The sequence below is a fragment of the Nelumbo lutea genome, chromosome 5, assembly GCF_056320005.1.
Source record: "Nelumbo lutea isolate HS-2025 chromosome 5, American lotus-T2T, whole genome shotgun sequence".
NCBI classification, from domain to species: Eukaryota; Viridiplantae; Streptophyta; class Magnoliopsida; order Proteales; family Nelumbonaceae; genus Nelumbo; species Nelumbo lutea.
The window spans coordinates 2045366-2060951 of record NC_142688.1 but is presented as its reverse complement, the minus strand read 5'-3'; the positions used below and the strand labels follow the sequence as shown (position 1 = coordinate 2060951).

The 15586-nt window shown below is 38.7% G+C and overlaps 1 protein-coding gene across 2 annotated transcripts in view; it reads right to left on the bottom strand.

Annotated features, from left to right (window-relative positions):
• ATGRIP (Golgi-localized GRIP domain-containing protein) overlaps nucleotides 1-15586 on the bottom strand; it is an 84893-nt gene that overhangs the window by 1352 nt on the left and 67955 nt on the right. The window lies entirely within an intron of this gene.

Sequence of the window (15586 nt, the reverse complement as noted above, 5' to 3'; positions counted from 1 at the left end):
TTGACTCTCATTCTTTTTCTCCTCTCTCCTCTCTTCTTTCTCCCTTTCTCTTCACTCTCTGCTTTTTTGTCATTGTACCTTATTTTTCTTATTAATTGTTAGGTCACCCTATTATAAATAAATTGGCTGGTGCTGCCAACCCACCTTTTTGACTCTCATTCTTTTTCTCTCTTCTCCTTTCTTCCTCCCTTTCTCTTTATTCTCTGCTGATGATATGGTACAAGTACTGGGCCTGACAACAAATTTATCAAATGTTCTTTTCTTGCTGTTTTTTTTAGATTGGGGTTCAAGAAACTCATTTGCGACTGGTCTAGAAGTTTTGTTCCTCTTCTCTGAGTTTTCTCCTCCTGTTGCTCGTGTGCCAAGAAAAATCTCCAAGACTGAGGCGGCTGAATGCTGTGAGGGGGTTTAGCAGTTTTACAATCCCTGTATGTGGATTGTGTAATCCTTTGCGTCCAGGTATGAGCTGTTTGTAGGTCTGGTATGACCTGTTTTTTGGTATGGTAGCAGTAGTATACTTTCTTTTGTGATTGGGGTGATCAAGTGGCCTAGAGTTGGGCTGGACTGTGGTTGTTAGATCTGTTTAGACTTGAAAACACTCTTGTTTGGTTCTGGAGTTGCTTAATATTGTTGCTATATTTGGTTTAGTAATGCTGTTTGTGTTCAGACTGTGCAGTGGTTTATGTGGACTGCAGTCCTTGTTTTTTCTTAGTGCTGGTCTGTGTTAAAAATGGTTCTTGTGTGCCCCCATCAAGTGTGTTTAAAGTTGAACAGTAAAGTTTATCATGTTCTTTAAAGAGTCGGAAATTTCTGGTGTTTCCTCAAACCAAAATGGACCGAGTGGGGGGCTGGATATGAATTTCCCTATGATTATTATTCCCTTAGATGGACTTAACTACCTTGAGTGGTCTAAGGGAATTAAGCTTTACATTACTGGAAGGGGAAAGATAGGGAGTCAAAGTCTGGAAAGTGCCGAACATGACAAATGGGACCAAGGGAATAGTATGGTGATATCATGGCTTCTAGTTTCTATGGTACCATTGGTGAGAAAGAACTTCATGTGGGCTGATATTGGGAACAAGCCAAATCTACCTATTCAGAGCAGTAGAGCTATGCAAAGATATACCAATTGCAAGCTAAATCATCCACTTGTAAGCAAGGGGAAAGGAGTCTCTCAATGTCTTACTCAGATTTGACATCAATTTGGAAGGAATTGGATCATTATCAAAGTATGGATTGGAAATGTGACGAGGATGCAAAAGCCTACAAATCTCGTCTCTTAGCAGGAGGTTTATGCACCCTATGTATGAATCTATAAGGGTGCAAATTTTGGAAAGGATCTCCCTTCAATCCAGGAGGTCTATGCCTTAGTATAGTCAAAAGAGAGTAGAAGAAATGGGATGGATAGTTCAGAGGAGGAGCCAATTGCTTTGGCAGCCAGGGGAGGTACAAATGCAAATGGAGGGAGTTCTTTTAAGAAGGGTGATTTCCGGAAGAGGGTCGATGACAAGGACAAACTCTAGTGCACTCATTGTCAGTGATCCAGACACACTAGAGAGATCTGTTGGGATCTCCATGGGAAGCCTAAGTGGGCTCAGGAGTTAAATAAGAAGTCAGCATAAGAACAAAATAAGAAGCCAGGTAAGCAGATCCAAAAGAAGTATAATTTTGCAACCATGGCTTCACAGGAGAATCAGACTTCTAGCTCCCCTACGAACCAAGAACATTCTTCTGGTTTCAATCAAGGAAGATATCATCAATTCATTCCATGACCATTTAGAGTTGTATGGTAAGGCATGCCGTTAGATGGATTCTGGCACTGCCCACTCGACCTCCTTTGCATCTACACTAAGTAACTCTGCCATAGCCTTCCATGTATTTTCTCCTACTTCAGAAGTCCCCTAGATAATCGATTATGGAGCCCCAAACCACATGATGGGAAAGTCCAAATTACTTCAATCCTATAACCTATTTTCTAGGAGGGATAAGATGAGACTAGTTGATGGCTCATTGTCCACCATAGCTTGTCAAGGAACCATCTCTCTCCCTTTTGGCCTTACCCTTTCCAATGTTTTGCATGTTCCAAAACTTCCTATAAACATGTTTTCCATTAGTAGCATTACCAATTCGTTGAATTGCTCTCTAACATTTTTTTCCTTCCTCTTGTGTGATATAAGATTTGACTCCAGAGATGATAGGTAAAGGTAGTATAGTTGATGGTCTCTATGTGTTAGAGAATAAAACTGATCTTGTAGTAGCATAGTCTATAATTCAGTCTAGTAAGAGTCAAGTTTATTTATGACAGTTGTCTTGGTCATTTGTCTTTTGAGTCTTTAAAAATTTTGTTTTTGGAATTATTTAAGTCAATGTCCATGTCTGAATTAGAATGTCAAATGTGTCAGTTGAGCAAACATTGTAGAAATCTTTTTCATTCAATAAATAATAAAGCTGAATTTCATTTCCATATTGTTCATTCTGATGTTTGGGGCCATGTTCCTTTACCATTTAAGACTGGTTATAAGTACTTTATTACACTTATTGATGACCATTCCAAATATGTATGAGTGTATCCAATGCATTCTAGGGACAAAGTGCCAAAAATTGTGAAATATTTTCAATGTATGATATTTACATAGTTTCAGACTAAAATTCAAATTTTCTAATCTGAGAATGCAAAAGAGTATTTCCATAGTGATCTCACCAAACTTTTTTTCTTTGTTTGGATCCCTTCACCATAGTTCTTGTGTCAAAACACCCCAACAAAATGGCATTGTAGAAAGAAAAAAACTACCATCTCCTTAAGGTTGCTCGTGGATTGTTACTAAACATGAATGCTCCTAAACGTTTCTAAATGGATGTTGTTTTGTCTGCTGCTTACCTCATTAACCCTATGCCATCTCGGTTGTTGGAGTACAAGGCTCCACATCAACTCCTATTTCCCAAAGTCCCCTTGTTTTCTGTTCTTATGCATGTATTTGTTTGTTGTTTCTTTGTTCATGACTTGTCTCCCACTCGTGGTAAATTCAACCCTTGTGCTATTCCTTGTGTTTTCATGGGTTATCCTTTCTCAAAAGGGGTACTGGTATTTTGATCCTATCTCCAAAAAGTACTATGTTTCTATGGATATGTCATTCTTTGAGAGTGAGCCTTTTTTTCCTATTTCTCCTCAGGGAGATAGTAATGTTAAGGAGAAATATGTTTAGGTTCAACTTCCTCTGCTTCTAGATCCTCCACCGTTCCGCATTTTCCTTTGTCACCACAAGGGCCAACTGAGTTCAAGAGCCATAAAGTAACTTGAAGTTATGTCACCTACATCATTCATATTCTCTAGGGGTAGATCCTTCTTAGCCAGGTACCATTATTCCCCTTGATATGTCCAACCCCATTGATATAGATGATTTTGCTATTGATGACTTGGACATCCCTATTGCAAAAAAGAAAGGGTATAAGGTCCTATTCTACTAAACATCCCATTTCCCATTTTGTTCCCTTTGAGAACATCTCATATTCTTTTCATGCCTTTTTTTCTTCCATTGACAGTGTTCCTATCCCTAAGAATGTGGTTGAGGCTTTGTTTATACCTGAATGAGCAAATGTAATGAAGGAAGAAATTAGTGCTTTATATAAAAATGGTACATGGGAGTTTATGAATCTTCTAGAAGGAAAAAAACCAAAAAGATGTAAGTGGGTATTTCCAATGAAACATAGGGTTGATGGCATAGTGGAAAGGTATAAAGCCCAATTGGTGGCAAAGGGATTTACACAGGTGTATGGAGTGGATTATGTAGAGACATTTGTCCTAGTAGCTAAGATTAACTCCATTAGGATCCTCCTCTCATTGGCAACTAATTTTGATTGGGATCTTCACGAGTTGGATATCAAGAATGCCTTCTTGAACAGTGATCTTGAAGCAGAGGTGTATATGATTCAACCTCTTGGTTTTTGTGCCAAAGGCAATGAGTAGAAAGTGTGCAAGTTGAGGAAGTCCTTATATGGCCTAAAGCAATCACTAAAGGCTTGGCTCAATAGGTTCCGTCAAGCTATATAACATATCAATTTAAGCAATATCAGTCTGGCCATACTTTGTTTATAAAGAGGGGAGAAGGTAAAATTGTAGCTTTGATAGTATATGTTGATGACATAGTATCCATTAGAGATTAGAAAAGTGAAATTTAGAAGTTGAAGAAGTTCTTGGCCACTCAGTTTGAGGTGAAAGATCTAGGTCCCTTAAGGTATTTAATTGGAATTGAAATTGCCTACCCACAAAAGGGATCTTCATTTCTCAAAGGAAATAATCCTAGATCTATTACATGACACATGTAAGCTAGGAGTAAATCTAGTTGATGCTCCCATTGATCCAAATCACATGTTAGGTGAATATCATGGAGAGACCATAAATGATGTGAAATAGTTTTAAAGGCTTGTGGGAAGACTTCTATATTTATCTATGACTAGACTTTAGTCAAATCATGTATGCCCCTAAGGCCACTCACAATGGAAGTTGTTGAGAAGATTCTTAGGTATCTTAAGAAGTTTCTAAGGGCAGGTTTGTTGTTCCAGAAGCATGAGCGTTTTGAAGGTGGAGGTGTATATAGATGTTGACTAGGTTGGGTTAGTAGATGATAAGAAATCCACCAAGGATATTGCACCTTTGTGGGAGGAAACCTAATATGGAAGTGAAGTATAGGGCTATATCCCATGGGGTGGCCGAAATTTTGTGGATAAAGAACTTAGTTGGAAGAACTGGGATTTACAGTTGATAGTCCCATGTCACTTTGTTGTGACAATAAGGCTGCTATCAATATTGCAACTAATCCTGTCCTACATGATAGAACAAAACATATTGAAGTGGACATGCACTTATCAGGGAGAAACTTGTGAGTGGCAAAGTGTGTACCCCTTATGTTAGTTCTGAAGAGCAACTTGCATGTCTTCACAAAGGGCCTACATCACTTGCGACACAGTGACTTGTGTGACAAGTTAGGCATGATAACTGCTGATATTTCTTATTACTTAGGCCTTAGGGGCTTTTTTGTCATTGTACCTTATTTTTTTTATTAATTGTTGGGTTGCCCTATTATAAATAGATTGGCTGGCGCCACCAGCCCACCTTTTTTACTCTCATTCTTTTTCTCTTTCCTCTCTTCTCTTTTCTCTCTCCTCTCTTCTTCCTCCTTCCTTTCTCTCCACTCTCTGCTGATAATACAAATATACAACATCGTTACTTGAGTATCTTTCCAATCATGAATTGTGGGAAAATGGAGTAAAAACAAATAGGTCTTATAGGTGTCCTATAAAAAAAGAGATGTACTGTGCAAGAACAACTCATCCTAGCCCTCAAAACAACCTCAACAACAATCGGAACCTACTAAGCTATTCATTGGGGGAGAGTAATAATTCTCTATAGTTAATTAGATCTACCTAGTAGTGATTGACCTTGTAGTATAATATACAATCATTAGATATTCTCATTAATCCTTAGGAGACATTTAAATGGATTTTTTTTAATAATTTATTTGGGTCAGATAGGCCAGTCATCAGCATAAAAACAAGTTGTTTTTTGGTGGACAATATTTTATATGGTAATTTGGACAGATAGGGTTTATTATTATTACTACCACTCAAGCAGTTATATTAATAGACAAATGATAATAAAATTCAAATCCAATCTGATATTTAATAACATTGGATGCATGCACGTTCCCATTGTCAACTTGGAGGGTGGGGGTAATAATCATGCCCAAAGCTGCAACCTGGGTCAGGCTTAAACCATACTCAATCAGAAAGTGATGGGATGGCATTTTCAGATTTAGGATGTGGCTTGTGCTAGGACGCCTTAAGCGCCTGAGACAACCTAAGCCAACATGTTCATCCTTTGTAGCCCAATCCAATAATCTGTTATTTAGTGTTTAAGGCTATCAAACCAGGATACCTTTACATGCCTAGCATACCCATACCAGGCATAGTATGTACCCAATATGACATTGGATATTGCATGGATTGCAGAGTATATTTTATAACAGTAACACTTTGAAAATATGTAAAATGATATGTTTTAACAATCATACTACAATGAATCTTTGTTGTGGGATCCATACATTCAAACATTTTAGCTATCAAGATTGCCAAATTCTCCTTCAGAATCTTGGAAGATAATAAAGTTTTCCTTGAGATTAGATGTTAACAGATAATAATCTTAGTTTCCAAGTTTATTATTGAATTATCTTCTAGGTTATTTCCTATTTTGACTATAGTTAGGAGTACTAGATTTAGGAAATACTTAGGGATTTAAAAGATATTTTGTTTCTTTTTTAGCTTAGAAGTCATTATTCTGTTGCAATAAGCATATACTACCCAATGCATGGTTTTAAATGTCAACATATTTCCTAATATTTCCATCCATGCATATCAACATGAAATATTACTAGAATTGATATATTTCCCAATGAAAACTACCAATGCTATATGGAATACACGAGATGGAATTATAACATTATGAGTTGGCAATTGCAAGATATGCAGATTCTCAAAGAACCATTCAACCTAAAAGCTTAAGCTGTTAGGTGAGGTCCTTGAATAGGTTGATATTCTCTAAGGTTCCGTTTGGTTTGTGGGATGGGGATGAGAAAAAGGGAATATTCCAAAAATATTCCCTTTTTCTCTTATTTGGTTTGAGAGAAAAAGAAGGATGGAATGGGAGAGACGTGGGATGGCAGATCCCAAAATCGTGGAATCGGGATCGCACACCAAAACAGTGCGACCCCGATGGAAAAACTGGGAAATCACTATTACCACTTACCATCACGATGAATAGAGGAGGAAAGGCCAAGAAAAGTGAACCAACGACAACGAAGAGGAAGGCGAGAAATAGTGTGACTCCGTCTTCCTCCCTTTCTCCCTTTCTCAGCGACGACGAATAGACACCCGTCTCTGTCCCTGGGTTCGTCTTCCTCTTCTCTCTGTCCCTGTCTCCCTTTCTCAGTGCGACTCCGTCTTCCTCTTCTCTCTTCTCCCTCATCGTCTTCTCTCTTCTTCCTCGTCCTCTCTCCCTCTGTCTTCTCTCTTCTCCCTCTTCAGATTATAATGGACTCAACAGGAGTCGCCTCTGTTCGAGCTTGCAGAGCAGCCCTTATTCGGTTCTCGGTGTCTACGAAGACAAAGAAGAATGAAAACTCGAAATTTCTGACTTCAGAATTCGCCCCTTTCAGAGTCCACAAATCTGTCGAGATGGAGCTTCAATGCAACCTATTAGAGAAATCGAGGAAGCAGACTGGTAACCGATTTCCCTTCTCGTCGATCTGTCGCCTCTGTTCGTGAAGTTCCTGGCGAAGCTCATGGCGAGAGTTGCGTTTGTTCGTGAAGTTCCCGTGCCTTTGTTCGTGAAGTTCCTGAAGTTGTGCCTCTGTTCATTCGTGAAGTTCCTGAGGAAGGACGAGCGAAAGAGGAAGGTGAATAGTAATTTCCCATCCCATCCCACCCAAATCTTCCTACAAACCAAATGGAGCCTAACACGCCCCCTCACATGGAAGCCCATTGGGCTTGAAGTGTGAACAAGCACAAGCCCACCCATACCTTGTGCTGAAACTTAATTAATTATAATGGGGGTAATGAGGATTGAAAACTAGACCACTTGGTCAAAGTGGCTCTGATACCATCTCAAAGAACCATTCAACCTAAAAGTTTAAGCTGTTAGGTAAGGTCCTTGAATAGGTTGATATTGTCTAACACAGACTACTACTATTTTTGCCTACTTAATAAAGATGATGACCACTTTGAGGCAGATCAAGTTCTTTTTGGAATTGATGTTCAATCTTGGTTTTTGTTTGTGTAATAGATTATTTGGTTGATCAATTAGAAACATTTGCATTTTCTACATGTTGAAGTTTTACTTGAACTTACTCTATTATGTATTTTTACTCTTAACATCTACAAGACAATTCATAGAGTATTATTTTATCTATTAACCATAGTATTTTGGTTTTATTTGATAGTTTTGAACAAGATATTAAACTAAAAGGGTGTCTCTATGCTTCTTTTATCATTTCATAAATATTGTTGTGTATTTTTACATATTTCACATTGTTTCCATGTCTATGATTTTTATCTTATTACTTTATGACATTCCCCACATCTCTGGCATGTTTTCTGTATTTGGATGACCAGCATTTCCACCAACACAACATTTAAACCTTGACCTATGAGTCTATAAATAGGTGGAACTTTTTCCCAACTATATGTTAAACATGAATCCTGTTTTGCCATTCTGCTCTGTTCAGTGCCATATCCATTGTTAAGAGAATGAGTGAAGGACTCCAACACTTTTTAAGGTGCTGGCTCCTAATAAACTCCCTAGGTGCTGGTTTCTAGAGAAGCCTAGGTGCTTACTTTTAGGGTATTGTATCCTTTTTCCTCTTTCTTTTCTTATTCTATAGATCTGTTTTAGACCTAACTTGACATGGTACCTACACATTAGATCTGTATTTCAGTATTGTAAGTCATGTCCTACATCAAAAGCCTAACATGTGCACTTCAGATTTTATATTACATGATAATAGTTGTTTAAAACTAACCTTACACAACCCTAATGCAGCAGAACCTCAGCTTGGTACCAGGATCAGACTGCAAATGAGCTGAATTTTTTTTTCGAACTGTAAAGTATTTCATTAATATCCAAAACAAAACACAAGGATAACCCCTGTACAATGAGAATCTGTACCAGGGAAAACATATAGACCCAATTACAACCAGCCCAAAGCCAACAAAAACCTATAGATTCCTTACAGAAAGAAAATCTTGATAAAAAAGAATGTCTGTTTTTGAAGAGTGATTTTCCAACCAAGAAACACCATATTCAAAATCTTTTTGCAAGCCTCTTCTTTTGTACTGTCTCTCTTAAAAAATTATGCTTGTAGAAATAGTTAGCAGCTTCGAGTGTGTGGTTCCATACCCACACTAAGTTATTTTATCCTTTTTTTTTAAGTTGGGCCGGCTGGCTTTATCCTAGTTTATACTTTTGTTTGAGTTTTATTCTAAATAGGATTAGAGTATGTTTTTTATTCTAAGTAGGATTGGAATAATTCCTATCCTTGTAAGGAGGTTAATCAGTATAATAAAAATTATGGGGCGGCAGAATCAATCAACCAAACCACTTTCTTCTTTCTTCTCTTCTCTTCTCTTCTTCTTCTCTTCTTCTCTTCTTCTCTTCGAAGCCTAGTTATTCCTATCTTTTCTTTTCTTTTCTGAATTACCATAGAACAGAAATCTACTTGTTTTATTCAAGTAGGTATCAGAGCAATTGGTGAGAAAGACTAGGGTTTTCATGTAAGCCTGATCGGGTCGGCTACATGAGAATCCATTAGATCAAGATTTCTGCAATAGTTGCCTGGTTCTTGGAGATTACTGGAGTGCTGAAGACTGCCCAAGAAGGAGAAAGATTCTTGGAGAATTACTCGGTGACCGGGAAGAATCAGAGTTCAGATTCAATCAAGGTTAGGGTTTCAAACCAAAGTGGACGATCAGAATTCTTTTTCTGAGAAAGAGTTCAGGTTCGACCAAGGTTAGGGTTTCAAACCAAAGTGGACGACCAGAGTTCTTTTTTTTTTTGAGAAAGGTACAACCTTTAAGTTAATTTGATCTTAGATAGAATCAATAATTCTTTTTTAGCAGCAGCATAATAAATCTGAGAATACCTTGCTGTTTTTTCCTTGGCATTAAACCCTTCGATCTCTTTTGAAGAATCAAGATCTGTTCTTTACTGATATTGATCTAGGGCTCTGATATTTTGACTGAATTTACAGTTTTGAGAAGAAACTGTCGACTGAAATTAAGATCTAGGCAACTATTCTTTGCCGAGATCAATTTCTGGATTGTTTTTTCTCTGTTTTTTCTTAGTGTTTCAGCAGGAAATTAAGTTCTTGGAGTTTTGTGACCTATTTGTAATCTACATAGTATGGAAAAGGTTGGAAGTGAGGTGAAAACACAAAGGGGAGGTTTTTTGGGACTGGTAACATGTCTGAAAATTCGTTCTAGATTACCACTGTTAGGTTTGATGGAACAAATTACTTAGAGTGGGCCCAATCGGCAATGATGGCCATTGGAGGTAGAGGAAAATTAGGGTATGCGACTGGAGACACAAAGAAAACAGCCAAGGAGGATACATCTCATCCAAGATGGGTTCAAGAGAACTACTTGGTGATGACTTGGCTATGCAACTCTATGCAGCCCCACATCAGCCGAAACTACCTTTGGGCAAAAACAGCCAAGGAGATTTGGGACAGCATGAAGGAGACTTATTCTCAACCCCTTAATGTGGCTAGAGCTTATGAACTAAAGTGTGAAGTAAACAACCTCAAATAAGGGGAGAAGTCAGTCTCAGTGTATTTTGCTACTCTGAAATCTCTTTGGCATGAAATTGATCACTTGGAAACTATTGAATGGGAAAGCCAGAGAGATGAAGCAGCATATAGAAAACTGATTGAAACAAAGAGTGTTTGAGTTCTTAGCCGGTCTAAATTCAGATTTTGACATTACAAGATAGCAACTTCTCACTGGGGAGAGTGTGACTGATAAAACTCAGATTAGATGTTCGTATAAGTTCAGATCAGAAGAAAGAGAAGGAGAAGAAGAAAAAGGAGAAAAGGTCACAGCTGAACTAGAGAGAAAAATTCAAATCCCTCTAGTCGGCCCTTCTTTTATTTATACTCTTCTAAGATATACAAGAATTACCATTGTGCCCTCACTTAAGTGAGAACCACATCAGCTGAACAATATATATATATATATATATATATAACTAAACATAAAAGGACTATACTACCCTTGTACAGCCGGCTCTAACAGTGACCTTATCTCAAGCCTACTTATTGGTTTACAATGAAGAGAGTAGGAAAAAGGTTATGCTATCTTTTCAGCCTACAAAAGCAGCCTTAGCAGCAACAAAATCTAAGGTTGGAGGAGAGAAGGATAGGGAAATTAAGAAGGAAGACAAAAGAGACATTGTTTGTGATCATTGCAAGAAACCTTAACACATCAGGGACACTTATTGGAAGCTGCACCCTCACCTAATGCCAACAAGATTTCGAAACAAGAAGGGGAGTGCTAATGTGGCAACTACTACAGACATTGCATCTTCTTCCAGCGCAAGGACCACATCTTTAGATGCTTTAGCTGCTGTCTGGGCTGCATTGACACAGCTAGAAAGTGAAGCCAGTATTACTGAAACATCTCAGCATTCAGGTACCACATCTGCTTATTCTACTTCAACCCTTGCTCACATAGGCACAAGAGCTATAGCATGTCATGCTTCAGCCCTAGGTAACACTAGACCATTCTAGGTTATAGATTCAGGTGCTTCAGACCATATGACCAGATTATCTACCTTGTTTACCGCATATTGCTTAACCTCTGGGAGAGACAAAGTATCTTTGTCGATGGCTCCCTTGTGCCGATTTTTGGCAAGGGAAACATCAAACTATCTGATGCCATCTCCCTAACCTCAGTTTTGCATGTTCCTAAGCTTAGTGCTAACTTGCTTTTAGTTAGTAGTATTACAAAAAACCAAAATTGTTCAATAACCTTTTTTCCTGACCGTTGTGTTTTTCAGGATCTGGAAATGAAGAAGGTGATTGGGATTGGCTGTGAGATGAATGGAGTTTGCCTGTTTGATCATCCACAGGGAAAATAGAGTGAGGTTGGGAAATCATTTGTCTCTCAGTCTTGGAGTCAAATTATACTTTGGCAATAATAGCTTAGGTCATTTATCTTTTGGGTCTTTAAAGAGTTTGTTTCCGGGTTTATTTGAGTTGGTCCAAGTGTCTAGTTTGAAGTGTGAAAGTTGTGAACTTGCAAAACACTATAGATCAACTTATCGTTTGAGTTATAAAAGAAGCAATCTTCCTTTTGAAATTGTGCATACAGATGTTTGGGGGCCATATCATACTCCTACCATGGGAAGGCACAGATATTTCTTATTATTTGTTGATGATTGTACCCGCTTCTCATGGGTTTACCTTATGCACTCTTGAGACGAGGTCCCTTCTTTAACCCAGGCTTTTCATCAAATGGTTCTGACCTAGTCTGAAATCAAGATCAAAATTCTTAGATCTGACAAGGCCAAAGAGTACTTTACAAAACCCTTGACATCATATCTCCTAGATCATGGGGTCATTCATCAGAGCACCCGCCATCGTACACCTCAACAAAATGGGGTTGTTGAGAGAAAAAATAGACATATCCTAGAGGTAGCCAAAAACATCATGCCCAACTCTAATGTTCCCATACGCTTCTGGGGGGATGCAATTCGTACAACTATTTACCTTATTAACAAGATTCCTTCACGGGTTCTAGACATGAAAACACCATTCAACCTCCTGTATCCAGACAAGGACCTGTTTACTATTCCCCTCAAAACTTTTGGGTGTACTTGTTTTGTTCAAATCCTTGGACCTCATCACTCCAAGTTTGATCCAAAAGCTATTAAATGCATTTTCCTTGGGTATGCACGAAATAAAAAAGGACATTGCTGTTATTAGCCTGTTTCAGGGAAACATTGTGTCCATAGATGTCACCTTTTTTGAGGATATGCCCTACTATCATAGGGCTTCTCCTCAGGGGGAGAGCAGTGAGGAAGGGATTTCAGTTTCAACCCCAAGAGTTCCGTTACCTGTTCCAATTGCTGAGGGTGAGTGTCGTGAAGAGGGCTGTCAAAAGTGCAGGGAGTTCAGAGTGTATCACAGAAAGTGGTGGAAGCAAGTTGATTCCCATCCTCAGCAGCAGTCCAAGCTGATCCCAGCATCTTTAACAGCCCCAAATCCAGATACTACCATTGCTCCTACTATTGAGACAACCTTTGCAGATACTACAGATACTTTGCTTGAGCCTGACACTGTTGATCCTCAGCCTCCACCTTCCGATCTTGATCTTCCAATTGCAATTCGTAAGGGGAAGCGCCGTTGTACCTCATCAACTGCCCGTTGTATCTCCAACTTCCTTTCCTATGATTGTCTCTCCGAATCCTATGGATCTTATCTGGCAAATATTGCTACTATTCCTATACCCAGAACGGTACAAGAAGCTCTATCGATACCTGAGCGGAAGGAAACAATGAAAGCAAAAATTGATGCTCTTGTTAAGAACAATACATGGGAACTAGTTAACCAGCCTGAGGGGAAGAAACTTGTTGGATGCAGATGGGTATTTATGGTAAAGTATAATGTTGATGGTTCTGTAGAGACGTATAAGGCTAGACTGGTTGCAAAGGGATTCACACAAACTTATGGCATAGACTATATGGAAACCTTTGCACCAGTTGCAAAGATGAACACTATCAGAGTCATACTATCCATTGCTGCAAACTTCTCATGGCCACTATTTCAGATGGATGTGAAGAATGCTTTCCTCAACGGAGACTTACAAGAAGAGGTGTACATGGAGTTACCCCCTATTTTTACAATATAGAAGCAGGAAGAAAAGTTTGCCTACTGAAGAAGGTTTTATATGGGCTGAAACAATCTCCGAGAGCTTGATTTGACAGGTTTAGACTAGCTTTGGAAAAATTTGGTTACACACAGGCTCAGTCAGATCACACTCTTTTCTTTAAGAAAACAGACTCTTCCCTGACCCTACTGGCTGCCTATGTGGATGACATTGTGATAACAGACAGTGATACTGGGGAGATTGAATCACTTAAACAACATCTTCACAAGAAATTTGAAGTTAAGGACTTGGGGGAATTGCATTATTTCCTGGGAATTGAGGTAGCTCGATCTAAGCATGGCATTTTTATCTCTCAGAGAAAGTATGTTCTTGACTTATTAGAGGAAACTGGAAAGCTAGGAGTAAAGCCTGCCAAAACACCCATTGAACTAAACCATAAAATAAGTGCAGAGAATGGAGAACCACTTGAGGACAAAGCTATGAATCAAAGGCTAGTTGGAAAACTACTTTATCTTTGCCCAACTCGGCCAGATATCTCATATGTTGCCCAGTGTTGTTAGTCAGTACATGCATTCTCCCAGGACCACTCACCTCCTTGCAGTGGAAAGGATACTTGCTTACTTAAAGAGTGGTCACACGAAAATAGAGGTATACACGGATGCAGATTGGGCTGGATGTGTTGATGACAGGAGGTCTACCTCTGGATACTGTGCATTTAGGGGGGCTAGTTGGAAAACTACTTTATCTTTGCCTAACTCGGCCAGATATCTCATATGTTGCCAGTGTTGTTAGTCAGTACATGCATTCTCCCAGGACCACTCACCTCCTTGTAGTGGAAAGGATGCTTGCTTACTTAAAGAGTGGTCACATGAAAATAGAGGTATATACGGATGTGGATTGGGCTGGATGTGTTGATGACAGGAGGTCTACCTCTGGATACTGTGCATTTAGGGGGGCAGGGGAATCTTGATTCTTGGAGAAGTAAGAAACAAAATGTTGTTGCTTGTTCTAGTGCAGAGGCTGAATACAAATCCATGGCCAATGGTGTTGTAGATATATTATGGCTAAAATCCTTGCTTAATGAGCTGGAAATTGATTATGAGAAGACTCTGATGCTGTATTGCGATAATCAAGCTGCGATTAATATTGCCCACAACCTAATACAGCATGACAGGACTAAGCATATCAAGGTAGACAGACATTTTATTTGAGAGCGAGTTGCATCTCAAGAAGTATGCCTTCCTTACATTGCCTCAGACATGCAGTTAGCTGATTTCTTCACCAAAACAGTCACAAAAATCAAATTGGAGACAGACTTACGCAAGTTGGGCATGAAAAATATCTACTCCCAACTTGAAGGGGAGTGTAGTGATTAGCAGCTTCGAGTGTGTGGTTCCATACCCACACTTAGGTACTAGTGTGTGTGGTTCCATACCCACACTTAATTATTTATCCTTTTTTTAAGTTGGGTCGGCTGGCCTTGTTTATCCTAGTTTATACTTTTGTTTGAGTTTTATTCTAAATAGGATTAGAGTATGTTTTTTATTCTAAGTAGGATTAGAATAATTCCTATTCTTGTAAGGAGGTTAATCTATATACTAAAAATTATGGGGCAGCAGAATCAATCAATCGAACCCCTTTCTTCTTTCTTCTCTTCTCTTCTTCTTCTGTTCTTCTCTTCGAAGCCTAGTTATTCCTCTCTTTTCTTTTCTTTTCTGAAATACAGTAGAACAGAAATCTACTTATTTTATTCAAGTCTGCTGTTCTTTCACATCACACATTCACACTGCCAAGAAGACTGCTGTGGGGAGGATGCTCCTAGATACTCTTCCAGCCTTGTTTAACCCTCTTAAAGACTAAGCACCTATGAACCTCTTCACATCAGATGGGACACACATTTTAACTCCAACAGTTTTATCCATATCCAGTAAACAAAGTCACAATGCAGCAAAAGATGACAATTTGATTCTTGGGATTCACTCCGGGTTGGCCCTTAACCTGAACCAACTGCCTGGGTTGCACTGCCTACACAACTATATTTTTCAGGGTTTTTTTTTGGTAAATATGATTTTTAGGTTTAGTTGACTATCAATTACTTGTTTCTATTGGTACTTAAGTCAGTTGCACTGCATGTATATAACTATATCACAAT